Raw genomic sequence first — 18,186 nt, forward strand, 5'->3', positions numbered from 1 at the left:
TTGCAGGAAACCGATTTCAGGAGGTAGACTGGAATTGCATTGAAAGCATAGGAAAAGAGGCAGAACGTCCACAATGATGCACTTGGCCAAAAAGGGCGTATGCGTTTTTTCCTGAATATATTCAGGAAAAAACGCATACGCCCTTTTTGGCCAACCAAGCAAGCTTGCAAAGGAAATCTGCACTACAATGAAGTCTCACTTCCCCCCGGTCAAAGGGCCATCTGAAAAAAGTGTAAAATCCAGAAAGGCAGGACAGGCCATGGAGAACTGGGAGCCTTGTTATGCTGATGGGCAGGATGTAAATTGCCAACAGCCACTCAGGAGAAGTGTATGGTGTTTCCTGAAACATCTAAAAAACAAAGCAACAGAGCCTAGGGCACTTCAACTTATGGTCCTATAGCTTAGGGAAATTAAAATCAAAAAGACACAGCCACCCCAATGTTTGGGATGCCTGTTTTTAGAAGAACCTCATTTACGGTACAAGTTCAATATCGCAGACAGTGAAAAATGGATAAAGAAGTTGTGGTATTTACGTACAATGCAATATCAATCAGTAATGAAATCTATGTCATCAGGCCCTTAGCAGCACAATGAGTGGATTCAGGTATGATGATTCTAACTGAAATAAGTCACACAGAAAGAGAAACATCATAAGATATCACTAATACACGGAATGTAAACTTGGCTACACAGGAACTGAATTCCAAAACAGAACAGGGTCTCAAATTTAGAAAACCAACTTATGCTTGCTTAAGGGGAAAGGTGAGTTGGGGTGCTGCATAAAACCAGAGATTGAAATGAGCACAGATAAAGTTCCTTAAGCCAAATATGGAATAGACAAGAGCTACTCCTTGCTCAACGAAATGGACTCAACACCGCATATTAAACGCCTAAGAATGTACCTGACTAGTAAGTATCTTAAAACCTATGGATTGCTGTGTCTCTGAAAGAGAATCAAGCGTGTGTACAGGGGCATAAACACAACAGTGATAGGATTGGAGAGGTTCGGTGAGCAAATGAAGACCCTTTGAAGTCATATTGCATGGTACCCATTCCACGGGTTTCAACTACCCAGGTTTAAGGTATTCTTCCTTCAGCTAAAACATGCATGTGGAACCCAGAGTATGATCAACCGTTTGAACGGGAAACGTGTTCAAATATGTCTCAGTTTTCCTCCCCTGGTACTCGGGTGCAACATTCAAGACGCTTTACTAACACTCTCCCCACTTGGAGAGTCAGCGCCTTTAACCTCCTGTTTGGTCCAGTTTGCAATTTCTGCGGAAGATGAACAGGAATAGGGAGAACCAATGAGAGACTAGCTGGAGGTGTCTGGACGGGCAAATTTAACTCTCATTTCCCACCAGGAAGAGGAAATAACCAAAGGCTCAGCGTGCCGTGCCGGAACCAGATTAGGGCCTGAAGCCATCCTGCGGTGTTGCGGCCAGCTCACAAGAAAGCGAGTTGAAGAAAGGAGCTCAGGGAGATTGTAATTCACAAACCTGCAGAGTTATAAATGACAGCTATCGTCCAAAAATAGACTGAAGTAAGGCTGCCAAGAGGACTTGAAAGCGGGGCAGCATTGCAGGAAACCGATTTCAGGAGGTAGACTGGAATTGCATTGAAAGCATAGGAAAAGAGGCAGAACGTCCACAATGATGCACTTGGCCAAAAAGGGCGTATGCGTTTTTTCCTCAGGAAAAAACGCATACGCCCTTTTTGGCCAACCAAGCAAGCTTGCAAAGGAAATCTGCACTACAATGAAGTCTCACTTCCCCCTAGTGAAAAGGGCCATCTGAAAAAAGTGTAAAATCCAGAAAGGCAGGACAGGCCATGGAGAACTGGGAGCCTTGTTATGCTGATGGGCGGGATGTAAATTGCCAACAGACACTCGGGAGAAGTGTACGGTGTTTCCTGAAACATCTAAAAAACAAAGCAACAGAGCCTAGGGCACTTCCACTTATGGTCCTATAGCTTAGGGAAATTAAAATCAAAAAGACACAGCCACCCCAAAGTTTGGGACGCCTCTGTTTACAAGAACCTCGTTTACCGTACAAGTTCAATATCACAGAAAGTGAAAAATGGATAAAGAACTTGTGGTACTTACGTACAGTGCAGTATCACTCAGCAATGAAATCTATGTCATCAGGCCCGTAGCAGCATAATGAGTGGATTCAGGTACGATGATTGTAACTGAAATAAGTCACACAGAAAAAGAAACATCATAAGATATCAGTAATACACGGAATGTAAACTTGGCTACACAGGAACTGAATTCCAAAACAGAACAGGGTCTCAAATTTAGAAAACCAACTTATGCTTGCTTAAGGGGAAAGGTGAGTTGGGGTGCTGCATAAAACCAGAGATTGAAATGAGCAGAGATAAAGTTCCTTAAGCCAAATATGGAATAGACAAGAGCTACTCCTTGCTCAATGAAATGGACTCAACACCGCATATTAAACGCCTAAGAATGTACCTGACTAGTAAGTATCTTAAAACCTATGGATTGCTATGTCTCCAAAAGAGAATCAAGCAGGTGTACAGGGGCATAAACGCAGCAGTGATAGGATTGGAGAGGTTCGGTGAGCAAATGAAGACCCTTTGATGTCATATTGCATGGTACCCATTCCACGGGTTTCAACTACCCAGGTTTAAGGTATTCTTCCTTCAGCTAAAACATGCATGTGGAACCTAGAGTATGATCAACCATGTGATCGGGAGACGTGTTCAAATATGTCTCAGTTTTCGTACCCTGGTACTCGGGTGCAACATTCCAGACGCTTTACTAACACTCTCCCGACTTGGAGAGTCAGTCCCTTTAACCTCCTGTTTGGCCCAGTTTGCAATTTCTGCGGAAGATGAACAGGAATAGGGAGAACCAATGAGAGACTAGCTGGAGGTGTCTGGACGGGCAAATTGAACTCTCATTTCCCACCAGGAAGAGGAATTAACCAAAGGCTCAGCGTGCCCTGCCGGAACCAGATTAGGGCCTGAAGCCATCCTGCGGTGTTGCGGCCAGCTCAAAAGAAAGCGAATTGAAGAAAGGAGCTCAGGGGCACTGTAATTCACAAACCTGCAGAGTTATAAATGACAGCTATCGTCCAAAAATAGACTGAAGTAAGGCTGCCAAGAGGACTTGAAAGCGGGGCAGCATTGCAGGAAACCGATTTCAGGAGGTAGACTGGAATTGCATTGAAAGCATAGGAAAAGAGGCAGAACGTCCACAATGATGCACTTGGCCAAAAAGGACGTATGTGTTTTTTCTGAATATATTCAGGAAAAAACGCATACGCCCTTTTTGGCCAACCAAGCAAGCTTGCAAAGGAAATCTGCACTACAATGAAGTCTCACTTCCCCCCGGTCAAAAGGGCCATCTGAAAAAAGTGTAAAATCCAGAAAGGCAGGACAGGCCATGGAGAACTGGGAGCCTTGTTATGCTGATGGGCGGGATGTAAATTGCCAACAGACACTCGGGAGAAGTGTATGGTGTTTCCTGAAACATGTAAAAAACAAAGCAAACAGAGCCTAGGGCACTTCCACTTATGGTCCTATAGCTTAGGGAAATTAAAATCAAAAAGACAAAGCCACCGCAATGTTTGGAACGGCTCTGTTTACAGGAACCTCTTTTACAGTACAAGTTCAACATCGCAGAAAGTGAAAAATGGATAAAGAAGTTGTGGTATTTACTTACAAAGCAATATCACTCAGCAATGAAATCTATGTCATCAGGCCCTTAGCAGCACAATGAGTGGATTCAGGTATGATGATTCTAACTGAAATAAGTCACACAGAAAAAGAAACATCATAAGATATCAGTAATACACGGAATGTAAACTTGGCTACACAGGAACTGAATTACAGAACAGAAGAGGGTCTCAACTTTAGAAACCAACTTATGCTTGCTTAAGGGGAAAGGTGAGTTGGGGTGCTGCATAAAACCAGAGATTGAAATGAGCACAGATAAAGTTCCTTAAGCCAAATATGGAATAGACAAGAGCTACTGCTTGCTCAACGAAATGGACTCAACACCCCATATTAAACGCCTAAGAATGTACCTGACTAGTAAGTATCTTAAAACCTATGGATTGCTATGTCTCCAAAAAAGAATCAAGCGTGTGTACAGGGGCATAAACGCAGCAGTGATCGGATTGGAGAGGTTCGGTGAGCAAATGAAGACCCTTTGTAGTCATATTGCATGGTACCCATTCCACAGGTCTCAACTCTCCAGGTTTAAGGTATTCTTCCTTCAGCTTAAACATGCATGTGGAACCCAGAGTATGATCAACCGTGTGAACGGGAGACGTGTTCAAATATGTCTCAGTTTTCCTCCCCTGGTACTCGGGTGCAACAGTCCAGACGCTTTACTAACACTCTCCCGACTTGGAGAGTCAGCGCCTTTAACCTCCTGTTTGGCCCAGTTTGCAATTTCTGCGGAAGATGAACAGGAATAGGGAGAACCAATGAGAGACTAGCTGGAGGTGTCTGGACGGGCAAATTGAACTCTCATTTCCCACCAGGAAGAGGAATTAACCAAAGGCTCAGCGTGCCGTGCCGGAACCAGATTAGGGCCTGAAGCCATCCTGCGGTGTTGCGGCCAGCTCAAAAGAAAGCGAATTGAAGAAAGGAGCTCAGGGGCACTGTAATTCACAAACCTGCAGAGTTATAAATGACAGCTATCGTCCAAAAATAGACTGAAGTAAGGCTGCCAAGAGGACTTGAAAGCGGGGCAGCATTGCAGGAAACCGATTTCAGGAGGTAGACTGGAATTGCATTGAAAGCATAGGAAAAGAGGCAGAACGTCCACAATGATGCACTTGGCCAAAAGGGGCGTATGCGTTTTTTCCTGAATATATTCAGGAAAAAACGCATACGCCCTTTTTGGCCAACCAAGCAAGCTTGCAAAGGAAATCTGCACTACAATGAAGTCTCACTTCCCCCCCGGTCAAAAGGGCCATCTTACAAAAGTGTAAAATCTAGAAAGGCAGGACAGGCCATGGAGAACTGGGAGCCTTGTTATGCTGATGGGCGGGATGTAAATTGCCAACAGACACTCGGGAGAAGTGTATGGTGTTTCCTGAAACATCTAAAAAACAAAGCAACAGAGCCTAGGGCACTTCCACTTATGGTCCTATAGCTTAGGGAAATTAAAATCAAAATGACACAGCCACCCCAATGTTTGGGATGCCTGTTTTTAGAAGAACCTCATTTACGGTACAAGTTCAATATCGCAGACAGTGAAAAATGGATAAAGAAGTTGTGGTATTTACGTACAATGCAATATCAATCAGTAATGAAATCTATGTCATCAGGCCCTTAGCAGCACAATGAGTGGATTCAGGTATGATGATTCTAACTGAAATAAGTCACACAGAAAGAGAAACATCATAAGATATCACTAATACACGGAATGTAAACTTGGCTACACAGGAACTGAATTCCAAAACAGAACAGGGTCTCAAATTTAGAAAACCAACTTCTGCTTGCTTAAGGGGAAAGGTGAGTTGGGGTGCTGCATAAAACCAGAGATTGAAATGAGCACAGATAAAGTTCCTTAAGCCAAATATGGAATAGACAAGAGCTACTCCTTGCTCAACGAAATGGACTCAGAACCCCATATTAAACGCCTAAGAATGTACCTGACTAGTAAGTATCTTAAAACCTATGGATTGCTATGTCTCCAAAAGAGAATCAAGCGTGTGTACAGGGGCATAAATGCAGCAGTGATAGGATTGGAGAGGTTCGGTGAGCAAATGAAGACCCTTTGAAATCATATTGCATGGTACCCATTCCACGGGTCTCAACTCTCCAGGTTTAAGGTATTCTTCCTCCAGCTAAAACATGCATGTGGAACCCAGAGTATGATCAACCATGTGATCGGGAGACGTGTTCAAATATGTCACAGTTTTGGTGCCGTGGTACACGGGTGCAACATTCCAGACACTTTACTAACACTCTCCCGACTTGGAGAGTCAGTGCCTTTAACCTCCTGTTTGGCCCAGTTTGCAATTTCTGCGGAAGATGAACAGGAATAGGGAGAACCAATGAGAGACTAGCTGGAGGTGTCTGGACAGGCAAATTTAACTCTCATTTCCCACCAGGAAGAGGAATTAACCAAATGCTCAGCGTGCCGTGCCGGAAGCAGATTGGGGCCTGAAGCCATCCTGCGGTGTTGCGGCCAGGTCACAAGAAAGCGAGTTGAAGAAAGGAGCTCAGGGGCACTGTAATTCACAAACCTGCAGAGTTATAAATGACAGCTATCGTCCAAAAATATACTGAAGTAAGGCTGCCAAGAGGACTTGAAAGCGGGGCAGAATTGCAGGAAACCGATTTCAGGAGGTAGACTGGAATTGCATTGAAAGCATAGGAAAAGAGGCAGAACGTCCACAATGATGCACTTGGCCAAAAAGGGCGTATGCGTTTTTTCCTGAATATATTGAGGAAAAAACGCAAACGCCCTTTTTGGCCAACCAAGCAAGCTTGCAAAGGAAATCTGCACTACAATGAAGTCTCACTTCCCCCCGGTCAAAAGGGCCATCTGAAAAAAGTGTAAAATCCAGAAAGGCAGGACAGGCCATGGAGAACTGGGAGCCTTGTTATGCTGATGGGCGGGATGTAAATTGCCAACAGACACTGGGGAGAAGTGTATGGTGTTTCCTGAAACATCTAAAAAACAAAGCAACAGAGCCTAGGGCACTTCCACTTATGGTCCTATAGCTTAGGGAAATTAAAATCAAAATGACACAGCCACCCCAATGTTTGGGATGCCTGTTTTTAGAAGAACCTCATTTACGGTACAAGTTCAATATCGCAGACAGTGAAAAATGGATAAAGAAGTTGTGGTATTTACGTACAATGCAATATCAATCAGTAATGAAATCTATGTCATCAGGCCCTTAGCAGCACAATGAGTGGATTCACGTATGATGATTCTAACTGAAATAAGTCACACAGAAAAAGAAACATCATAAGATATCACTAATACACGGAATGTAAACTTGGCTACACAGGAACTGAATTCCAAAACAGAACAGGGTCTCAAATTTAGAAAACCAACTTATGCTTGCTTAAGGGGAAAGGTGAGTTGGGGTGCTGCATAAAACCAGAGATTGAAATGAGCACAGATAAAGTTCCTTAAGCCAAATATGGAATAGACAAGAGCTACTCCTTGCTCAACGAAATGGACTCAGAACCCCATATTAAACGCCTAAGAATGTACCTGACTAGTAAGTATCTTAAAACCTATGGATTGCTATGTCTCCAAAAGAGAATCAAGCGTGTGTACAGGGGCATAAATGCAGCAGTGATAGGATTGGAGAGGTTCGGTGAGCAAATGAAGACCCTTTGAAATCATATTGCATGGTACCCATTCCACGGGTCTCAACTCTCCAGGTTTAAGGTATTCTTCCTCCAGCTAAAATATGCATGTGGAACCCAGAGTATGATCAACCATGTGATCGGGAGACGTGTTCAAATATGTCACAGTTTTGGTGCCGTGGTACACGGGTGCAACATTCCAGACACTTTACTAACACTCTCCCGACTTGGAGAGTCAGTGCCTTTAACCTCCTGTTTGGCCCAGTTTGCAATTTCTGCGGAAGATGAACAGGAATAGGGAGAACCAATGAGAGACTAGCTGGAGGTGTCTGGACAGGCAAATTTAACTCTCATTTCCCACCAGGAAGAGGAATTAACCAAATGCTCAGCGTGCCGCGCCGGAAGCAGATTGGGGCCTGAAGCCATCCTGCGGTGTTGCGGCCAGGTCACAAGAAAGCGAGTTGAAGAAAGGAGCTCAGGGGCACTGTAATTCACAAACCTGCAGAGTTATAAATGACAGCTATCGTCCAAAAATATACTGAAGTAAGGCTGCCAAGAGGACTTGAAAGCGGGGCAGAATTGCAGGAAACCGATTTCAGGAGGTAGACTGGAATTGCATTGAAAGCATAGGAAAAGAGGCAGAACGTCCACAATGATGCACTTGGCCAAAAAGGGCGTATGCGTTTTTTCCTGAATATATTGAGGAAAAAACGCATACGCCCTTTTTGGCCAACCAAGCAAGCTTGCAAAGGAAATCTGCACTACAATGAAGTCTCACTTCCCCCCGGTCAAAAGGGCCATCTGAAAAAAGTGTAAAATCCAGAAAGGCAGGACAGGCCATGGAGAACTGGGAGCCTTGTTATGCTGATGGGCAGGATGTAAATTGCCAACAGCCACTCGGAAGAAGTGTATGGTGTTTCCTGAAACATCTAAAAAACAAAGCAACAGAGCCTAGGGCACTTCCACTTATGGTCCTATAGCTTAGGGAAATTAAAATCAAAAAGACACAGCCACCCCAATGTTTGGGATGCCTCTTTTTACAAGAACCTCATTTACGGTACAAGTTCAATATCGCAGACAGTGAAAAATGGATAAAGAAGTTGTGGTATTTACGTACAATGCAATATCAATCAGTAATGAAATCTATGTCATCAGGCCCTTAGCAGCACAATGAGTGGATTCAGGTATGATGATTCTAACTGAAATAAGTCACACAGAAAAAGAAACATCATAAGATATCACTAATACACGGAATGTAAACTTGGCTACACAGGAACTGAATTCCAAAACAGAACAGGGTCTCAAATTTAGAAAACCAACTTCTGCTTGCTTAAGGGGAAAGGTGAGTTGGGGTGCTGCATAAAACCAGAGATTGAAATGAGCACAGATAAAGTTCCTTAAGCCAAATATGGAATAGACAAGAGCTACTCCTTGCTCAACGAAATGGACTCAACACCCCATATTAAACGCCTAAGAATGTACCTGACTAGTAAGTATCTTAAAACCTATGGATTGCTATGTCTCCAAAAGAGAATCAAGCGTGTGTACAGGGGCATAAACGCAGCAGTGATAGGATTGGAGAGGTTCGGTGATCAAATGAAGACCCTTTGAAGTCATATTGCATGGTACCCATTCCACAGGTCTCAACTCTCCAGGTTTAAGGTATTCTTCCTTCAGCTAAAACATGCATGTGGAACCTAGAGTATGATCAACCGTGTGAACGGGAGACGTGTTCAAATATGTCTCAGTTTTCCTCCCCTGGTACTCGGGTGCAACAGTCCAGACGCTTTACTAACACTCTCCCCACTTGGAGAGTCAGCGCCTTTAACCTCCTGTTTGGCCCAGTTTGCAATTTCTGCGGAAGACGAACAGGAATAGGGAGAACCAATGAGAGACTAGCTGGAGGTGTCTGGACGGGCAAATTTAACTCTCATTTCCCACCAGGAAGAGGAATTAACCAAAGGCTCAGCGTGCCGTGCCGGAACCAGATTAGGGCCTGAAGCCATCCTGCGGTGTTGCGGCCACTTCACAAGAAAGCGAGTTGAAGAAAGCAGCTCAGGGGCACTGTAATTCACAAACCTGCAGAGTTATAAATGACAGCTATCGTCCAAAAATATACTGAAGTAAGGCTGCCAAGAGGACTTGAAAGCGGGGCAGAATTGCAGGAAACCGATTTCAGGAGGTAGACTGGAATTGCATTGAAAGCATAGGAAAAGAGGCAGAGCGTCCACAATGATGCACGTGGCCAAAAAGGGTGTATGCGTTTTTTCCTGAATATATTCAGAAAAATACCTATAAGCCCTTTTTGGCCAACCAAGCAAACTTGCAAAGGAAATCTGCACCACAATGAAGTCTCACTTCCCGCCGGTCAAAAGGGCCATCTGAAAAAAGTGTAAAATCCAGAAAGGCAGGACAGGCCATGGAGAACTGGGAGCCTTGTTATGCTGATGGGCGGGATGTAAATTGCCAACAGACACTCGGGAGAAGTGTATGGTGTTTCCTGAAACATCTAAAAAACAAAGCAACAGAGCCTAGGGCACTTCCACTTATGGTCCTATAGCTTAGGGAAATTAAAATCAAAAAGACACAGCCACCCCAAAGTTTGGGATGCCTCTGTTTACAAGAACCTCGTTTACCGTACAAGTTCAGTATCACAGAAAGTGAAAAATGGATAAAGAACTTGTGGTATTTACGTACAATGCAGTATCACTCAGCAATGAAATCTATGTCATCAGGCCCGTAGCAGCATAATGAGTGGATTCAGGTACGATGATTCTAACTGAAATAAGTCACACAGAAAAAGAAACATCATAAGATATCAGTAATACACGGAATGTAAACTTGGCTACACAGGAACTGAATTCCAAAACAGAACAGGGTCTCAAATTTAGAAAACCAACTTATGCTTGCTTAAGGGGAAAGGTGAGTTGGGGTGCTGCATAAAACCAGAGATTGAAATGAGCACAGACAAAGTTCCTTAAGCCAAATATGGAATAGACAAGAGCTACTCCTTGCTCAACGAAATGGACTCAACACCCCATATTAAACGCCTAAGAATGTACCTGACTAGTAAGTATCTTAAAACCTATGGATTGCTATGTCTCCAAAAGAGAATCAAGCGTGTGTACAGGGGCATAAACGCAGCAGTGATAGGATTGCAGAGGTTCGGTGAGCAAATGAAGACCCTTTGAAGTCATATTGCATGGTACCCATTCCACGGGTCTCAACTCTCCAGGTTTAAGGTATTGTTCCTTCAGCTAAAACATGCATGTGGAACCCAGAGTATGATCAACCGTGTGAACGGGAGACGTGTTCAAATATGTCTCAGTTTTCCTCCCCTGGTACTCGGGTGCAACATTCCAGACGCTTTACTAACACTCTCCCCACTTGGAGAGTCAGCGCCTTTAACCTCCTGTTTGGCCCAGTTTGCAATTTCTGCGGAAGATGAACAGGAATAGGGAGAACCAATGAGAGACTAGCTGGAGGTGTCTGGACGGGCAAATTTAACTCTCATTTCCCACCCGGAAGAAGAAATAACCAAAGGCTCAGCGTGCCGTGCCGGAACCAGATTAGGGCCTGAAGCCATCCTGCGGTGTTGCGGCCAGCTCTCAAGAAAGCGAGTTGAAGAAAGGAGCTCAGGGGCACTGTAATTCACAAACCTGCAGAGCTATAAATGACAGCTATCGTCCAAAAATATACTGAAGTAAGGCTGCCAAGAGGACTTGAAAGCGGGGCAGAATTGCAGGAAACCGATTTCAGGAGGTAGACTGGAATTGCATTGAAAGCATAGGAAAAGAGGCAGAACGTCCACAATGATGCACTTGGCCAAAAAGGGCGTATGCGTTTTTTCCTGAATATATTCAGGAAAAAACGCATACGCCCTTTTTGGCCAACCAAGCAAGCTTGCAAAGGAAATCTGCACTACAATGAAGTCTCACTTCCCCCCGGTCAAAAGGGCCATCTGAAAAAAGTGTAAAATCCAGAAAGGCAGGACAGGCCATGGAGAACTGGGAGCCTTGTTATGCTGATGGGCGGGATGGAAATTAGCAACAGACACTCGGGAGAAGTGTATGGTGTTTCCTGAAACATCTAAAAAACAAAGCAACAGAGCCTAGGGCACTTCCACTTATGGTCCTATAGCTTAGGGAAATTAAAATCAAAAAGACACAGCCACCCCAAAGTTTGGGACGCCTCTGTTTACAAGAACCTCGTTTACAGTACAAGTTCAACATCACAGAAAGTGAAAAATGGATAAAGAAGTTGTGGTATTTACTTACAAAGCAATATCACTCAGCAATGAAATCTATGTCATCAGGCACTTAGCAGCACAAAGAGTGGATTCAGGTATGATGATTCTAACTGAAATAACTCACACAGAAAAAGAAACATCATAAGATATTAGTAATACACGGAATGTAAACTTGGCTACACAGGAACTGAATTACAGAACAGAAAAGGGTCTCAAATTTAGAAAACCAACTTATGCTTGCTTAAGGGGAAAGGTGAGTTGGGGTGCTGCATAAATCCAGAGATTGAAATGAGCACAGATAAAGTTCCTTAAGCCAAATATGGAATACAATAGAGCTACTCCTTGCTCAACGAAATGGACTCAACACCGCATATTAAACGACTAAGAATGTACCTGACTAGTAAGTATCTTAAAACCTATGGATTGCTATGTCTCCAAAAGAGAATCAAGCATGTGTACAGGGGCATAAACGCAGCACTGATAGGATTGGAGAGGTTCGGTGAGCAAATGAAGACCCTTTGAAGTCATATTGCATGGTACCCATTACAAGGGTTTCAACTACCCAGGTTTAAGGTATTCTTCCTTCAGCTAAAACATGCATGTGGAACCTAGAGTATGATCAACCAAGTGATCGGGAGACGTGTTCAAATATGTCTCAGTTTTCGTACCCTGGTACTCCGGTGCAACATTCCAGACGCTTTACTTACACTCTCCCGACTTGGAGAGTCAGTTCCTTTAACCTCCTGTTTGGCCCAGTTTGCAATTTCTGCGGAAGATGAACAGGAATAGGGAGAACCAATGAGAGACTAGCTGGAGGTGTCTGGACGGGCAAATTTAACTCTCACTTCCCACCAGGAAGAGGAAATATCCAAAGGCTCAGCGTGCTGTGCCGGAACCAGATTAGGGCCTGAAGCCATCCTGCGGTGTTGCGGCCAGCTCAAAAGAAAGCGAGTTGAAGAAAGGAGCTCAGGGGCACTGTAATTCACAAACCTGCAGAGTTATAAATGACAGCTATCGTCCGAAAATATACTGACGTAAGGCTGCCAAGAGGACTTGAAAGCCGGGCAGAATTGCAGGAAACCGATTTCAGGAGGTAGACTGGAATTGCATTGAAAGCATAGGAAAAGAGGCAGAACGTCCACAATAATGCACTTGGCCAAAAAGGGCGTATGCGTTTTTTCCTGAATATATTCAGGAAAAAACGCATACGCCCTTTTTGGCCAACCAAGCAAGCTTGCAAACGAAATCTGCACTACAATGAAGTCTCACTTCTCCCCGGTCAAAAGGGCCATCTGAAAAAAGTGTAAAATCCAGAAAGGCAGGACAGGCCATGGAGAACTGGGAGCCTTGTTATGCTGATGGGCGGGATGTAAATTGCCAACAGACACTCGGGAGAAGTGTATGGTGTTTCCTGAAACATCTAAAAAACAAAGCAACAGAGCCTAGTGCACTTCAACTTATGGTCCTATAGCTTAGGGAAATTAAAATCAAAAAGACACAGCCACCCCAAAGTTTGGGATGCCTCTGTTTACAAGAACCTCATTTACCGTACAAGTTCAATATCAAAGAAAGTGAAAAATGGATAAAGAATTTGTGGTACTTACGTATAATGCAGTATCACTCAGCAATGAAATCTATGTCATCAGGCCCGTAGCAGCATAATGAGTGGATTCAGGTACGATGATTCTAACTGAAATAAGTCACACAGAAAAAGAAACATCATAAGATATCACTAATACACGGAATGTAAACTTGGCTACACAGGAACTGAATTCCAAAACAGAACAGGGTCTCAAATTTAGAAAACCAACTTATGCTTTCTTAAGGGGAAAGGTGAGTTGGGGTGCTGCATAAAACCAGAGATTGAAATGAGCACAGATAAAGTTCCTTAAGCCAAATATGGAATAGACAAGAGCTACTCCTTGCTCAACGAAATGGACTCAACACCCCATATTAAACGTCTAAGAATGTACCTGACTAGTAAGTATCTTAAAACCTATGGATTGCTATGTCTCCAAAAGAGCATCAAGCATGTGTACAGGGGTATAAACGCAGCAGTGATAGGATTGGAGAGGTTCGGGAGCAAATGAAGACCCTTTCAAGTCATATTGCATGGTACCCATTCCACGGGTTTCAACTACCCAGGTTTAAGGTATTCTTCCTTCAGCTAAAACATGCATGTGGAACCCAGAGTGTGATCAACCGTGTGAACGGGAGACGTGTTCAAATATGTCTCAGTTTTCCTCCCCTGGTACTCGGGTGCAACATTCCAGACGCTTTACTAACACTCTCCCGACTTGGAGAGTCAGTCCCTTTAACCTCCTGTTTGGCCCAGTTTGCAATTTCTGCGGAAGATGAACAGGAATAGCGAGAACCAATGAGAGGCTAGCTGGAGGTGTCTGGACGGGCAAATTTAACTCTCATTTCCCACCAGGAAGAGGAATTAACCAAAGGCTCAGCATGCCATGCCAGAACCAGATTAGGGCCTGAAGACATCCTGCGGTGTTGCGGCCAGGTCACAAGAAAGCGAGTTGAAGAAAGGAGCTCAGGGGCACTGTAATTCACAAACCTGCAGAGTTATAAATGACAGCTATCGTCCAAAAATAGACTGAAGTAAGGCTGCCAAGAGGACTTGAAAGCGGGGCAGAATTGCAGGAAACCGATTTCAGGAGGTAGACTGGAATTGCATTGAAAGCATAGGAAAAGAGGCAGAACGTCCACAATGATGCACTTGGCCAAAAAGGGCGTATGCGTTTTTTCCTGAATATATTCAGGAAAAAACGCATACGCCCTTTTTGGCCAACCAAGCAAACTTGCAAAGGAAATCTGCACTACAATGAAGTCTCACTTCTCCCCCGTCAAAAGGGCCATCTGAAAAAAGTGTAAAATCCAGAAAGGCAGGACAGGCCATGGAGAACTGGGAGCCTTGTTATGCTGATGGGCGGGATGTAAATTGCCAACAGACACTCAGGAGAAGTGTATGGTGTTTCATGAAACATCTAAAAAACAAAGAAACACAGCCTAGGGCACTTCCACTTATGGTCCTATAGCTTAGGGAAATTAAAATCAAAAAGACACAGCCACCCCAAAGTTTGGGACGCCTCCGTTTACAAGAACCTCGTTTACCGTACAAGTTCAATATCACAGAAAGTGAAAAATGGATAAAGAACTTGTGGTACTTACGTACAATGCAGTATCACTCAGCAATGAAATCTATGTCATCAGGCCCGTAGCAGCATAATGAGTGGATTCAGGTACGATGATTCTAACTGAAATAAGTCACACAGAAAAAGAAACATCATAAGATATCACTAATACACGGAATGTAAACTTGGCTACACAGGAACTGCATTCCAAAACAGAACAGGGTCTCAAATTTAGAAAACCAACTTATGCTTGCTTAAGGGGAAAGGTGAGTTGGGGTGCTGCATAAAACCAGAGATTGAAATGAGCACAGATAAAGTTCCTTAAGCCAAATATGGAATACACAAGAGCTACTCCTTGCTCAACGAAATGGACTCAACACCGCATATTAAACGCCTAAGAATGTACCTGACTAGTAAGTATCTTAAAACCTATAGATTGCTATGTCTCCGAAAGAGAATCAAGCATGTGTACAGGGGCATAAACGCAGCAGTGATAGGATTGGAGAGGTTCGGTGAGCAAATGAAGACCCTTTGAAGTCATATTGCATGGTACCCATTACACGGGTCTCAACTCTCCAGGATTAAGGTATTCTTCCTTCAGCTAAAACATGCATGTGGAACCCAGAGTATGATCAACCATGTGAACGGGAGACGTGTTCAAATATGTCTCAGTTTTCCTCCCCTGGTACTCGGGTGCAACATTCCAGACGCTTTACTAACACTCTCCCCACTTGGAGAGTCAGTCCCTTTAACCTCCTGTTTGGCCCAGTTTGCAATTTCTGCGGAAGATGAACAGGAATAGCGAGAACCAATGAGAGGCTAGCTGGAGGTGTCTGGACGGGCAAATTTAACTCTCATTTCCCACCAGGAAGAGGAATTAACCAAAGGCTCAGCATGCCGGACCGGAACCAGATTAGGGCCTGAAGCCATCCTGCGGTGTTGCGGCCAGGTCACAAGAAAGCGAGTTGAAGAAAGGAGCTCAGGGGCACTGTAATTCACAAACCTGCAGAGTTATAAATGACAGCTATCGTCCAAAAATAGACTGAAGTAAGGCTGCCAAGAGGACTTGAAAGCGGGGCAGAATTGCAGGAAACCGATTTCAGGAGGTAGACTGGAATTGCATTGAAAGCATAGGAAAAGAGGCAGAACGTCCACAACGATGCACTTGGCCAAAAAGGGCGTATGCGTTTTTTCCTGAATATATTCAGGAAAAAACGCATACGCCCTTTTTGGCCAACCAAGCAAGCTTGCAGAGGAAATCTGCACTACAATGAAGTCTCACTTCCCCCCGGTCAAAAGGGCCATCTGAAAAAAGTGTAAAATCCAGAAAGGCAGGACAGGCCATGGAGAACTGGGAGCCTTGTTATGCTGATGGGCGGGATGTAAATTGCCAACAGACACTCCGGAGAAGTGTATGGTGTTTCCTGAAACATCTAAAAAACAAAGCAACAGAGCCTAGGGCACTTCCACTTATGGTCCTATAGCTTAGGGAAATTAAAATCAAAAAGACACAGCCACCCTAAAGTTTGGAACGGCTCTGTTTACAAGAACCTCGTTTACACTACAAGTTCAACATTGCAGAAAGTGAAAAATGGATAAAGAAGTTGTGGTATTTACTTACAAAGCAATATCACTCAGCAATGAAATCTGTGTCACAAGGCCCTTAGCAGCACAATGAGTGGATTCAGGTATGATGATTCTAACTGAAATAAGTCACACAGAAAAAGAAACATCATAAGATATCAGTAATACACGGAATGGAAACTTGGCTACACAGGAACTGAATTACAGAACAGAACAGGGTCTCAAATTTAGAAAACCAACTTATGCTTGCTTAAGGGGAAAGGTGAGTTGGGGTGCTGCATAAAACCAGAGATTGAAATGAGCACAGATAAAGTTCCTTAAGCCAAATATGGAATAGACAAGAGCTACTCCTTGCTCAACGAAATGGACTCAACACCGCATATTAAACGCCTAAGAATGTACCTGACTAGTAAGTATCTTAAAACCTATGGATTGCTATGTCTCCGAAAGAGAATCAAGCATGTGTACAGGGGCATAAACGCAGCAGTGATAGGATTGGAGAGGTTCGGTGAGCAAATGAAGACCCTTTGAAGTCATATTGCATGGTACCCATTCCACGGGTTTCAAATACACAGGTTTAAGGTATTCTTCCTTCAGCTAAAACATGCATGTGGAATCTAGAGTATGATCAACCATGTGATCGGGAGACGTGTTCAAATATGTCTCAGTTTTCCTCCCCTGGTACTCGGGTGCAACATTCCAGACGCTTTACTAACACTCTCCCCACTTGGAAAGTCAGCGCCTTTAACCTCCTGTTTGGCCCAGTTTGCAATTTCTGCGGAAGATGAACAGGAATAGCGAGAACCAATGAGAGACTAGCTGGAGGTGTCTGGACGGGCAAATTAAACTCTCATTTCCCACCAGGAAGAGGAATTAACCAAAGGCTCAGCGTGCCGTGCCGGAACCAGATTAGGGCCTGAAGCAATCCTGCGGTGTTGCGGCCAGGTCACAAGAAAGCGAGTTGAAGAAACGAGCTCAGGGGCACTGTAATTCACAAACCTGCAGAGTTATAAATGACAGCTATCGTCCAAAAATAGACTGAAGTAAGGCTGCCAAGAGGACTTGAAAGCGGGGCAGAATTGCAGGAAACCGATTTCAGGAGGTAGACTGGAATTGCATTGAAAGCATAGGAAAAGAGGCAGAACGTCCACAATGATGCACTTGGCCAAAAAGGGCGTATGCGTTTTTTCCTGAATATATTCAGGAAAAAACGCATACGCCCTTTTTGGCCAACCAAGCAAGCTTGCAAAGGAAATCTGCACTACAATGAAGTCTCACTTCCCCCCGGTCAAAAGGGCCATCTGAAAAAAGTGTAAAATCCAGAAAGCCAGGACAGGCCATGGAGAACTGGGAGCCTTGTTATGCTGATGGGCGGGATGTAAATTGCCAACAACCACTCGGGAGAAGTGTATGGTGTTTCCTGAAACATCTAAAAAACAAAGCAACAGAACCTAGGGCACTTCCACTTATGGTCCTATAGCTTAGGGAAATTAAAATCAAAAAGACACAGCCACCCCAAAGTTTGGAACGGCTCTGTTTACAAGAACCTCGTTTACAGTACAAGTTCAACATCGCAGAAAGTGAAAAATGGATAAAGAAGTTGTGGTATTTACTTACAAAGCAATATCACTCAGCAATGAAATCTGTGTCATCAGGCCCTTAGCAGCACAATGAGTGGATTCAGGTATGATGATTCTAACTGAAATAAGTCACACAGAAAAAGAAACATCATAAGATATCAGTAATACACGGAATGTAAACTTGGCTACACAGGAACTGAATTACAGAACAGAACAGGGTCTCAAATTTAGAAAACCAACTTATGCTTGCTTAAGGGGAAAGGTGAGTTGGGGTGCTGCATAAAACCAGAGATTGAAATGAGCACAGATAAAGTTC

The 18,186-nt window shown here is 43.8% G+C and overlaps 1 long non-coding RNA gene across 1 annotated transcript in view; it reads right to left on the bottom strand.

Annotated features, from left to right (window-relative positions):
- Window positions 1–2,118: 2,118 nt before the first annotated feature.
- The window catches only part of LOC307181305, a 478,254-nt gene continuing 462,186 nt past the window's right edge, over window positions 2,119–18,186 (bottom strand). Inside the window, exon 6 of the long non-coding RNA XR_013826386.1 lies at window positions 2,119–2,190. This is a non-coding gene — a long non-coding RNA (uncharacterized lncRNA). The remainder of the gene's footprint in view (window positions 2,191–18,186) is intronic.

The sequence above is a fragment of the Stenella coeruleoalba genome, assembly GCF_951394435.1.
Source record: "Stenella coeruleoalba genome assembly, contig: scaffold_193, whole genome shotgun sequence".
Classification (NCBI taxonomy): domain Eukaryota; kingdom Metazoa; phylum Chordata; class Mammalia; order Artiodactyla; family Delphinidae; genus Stenella; species Stenella coeruleoalba.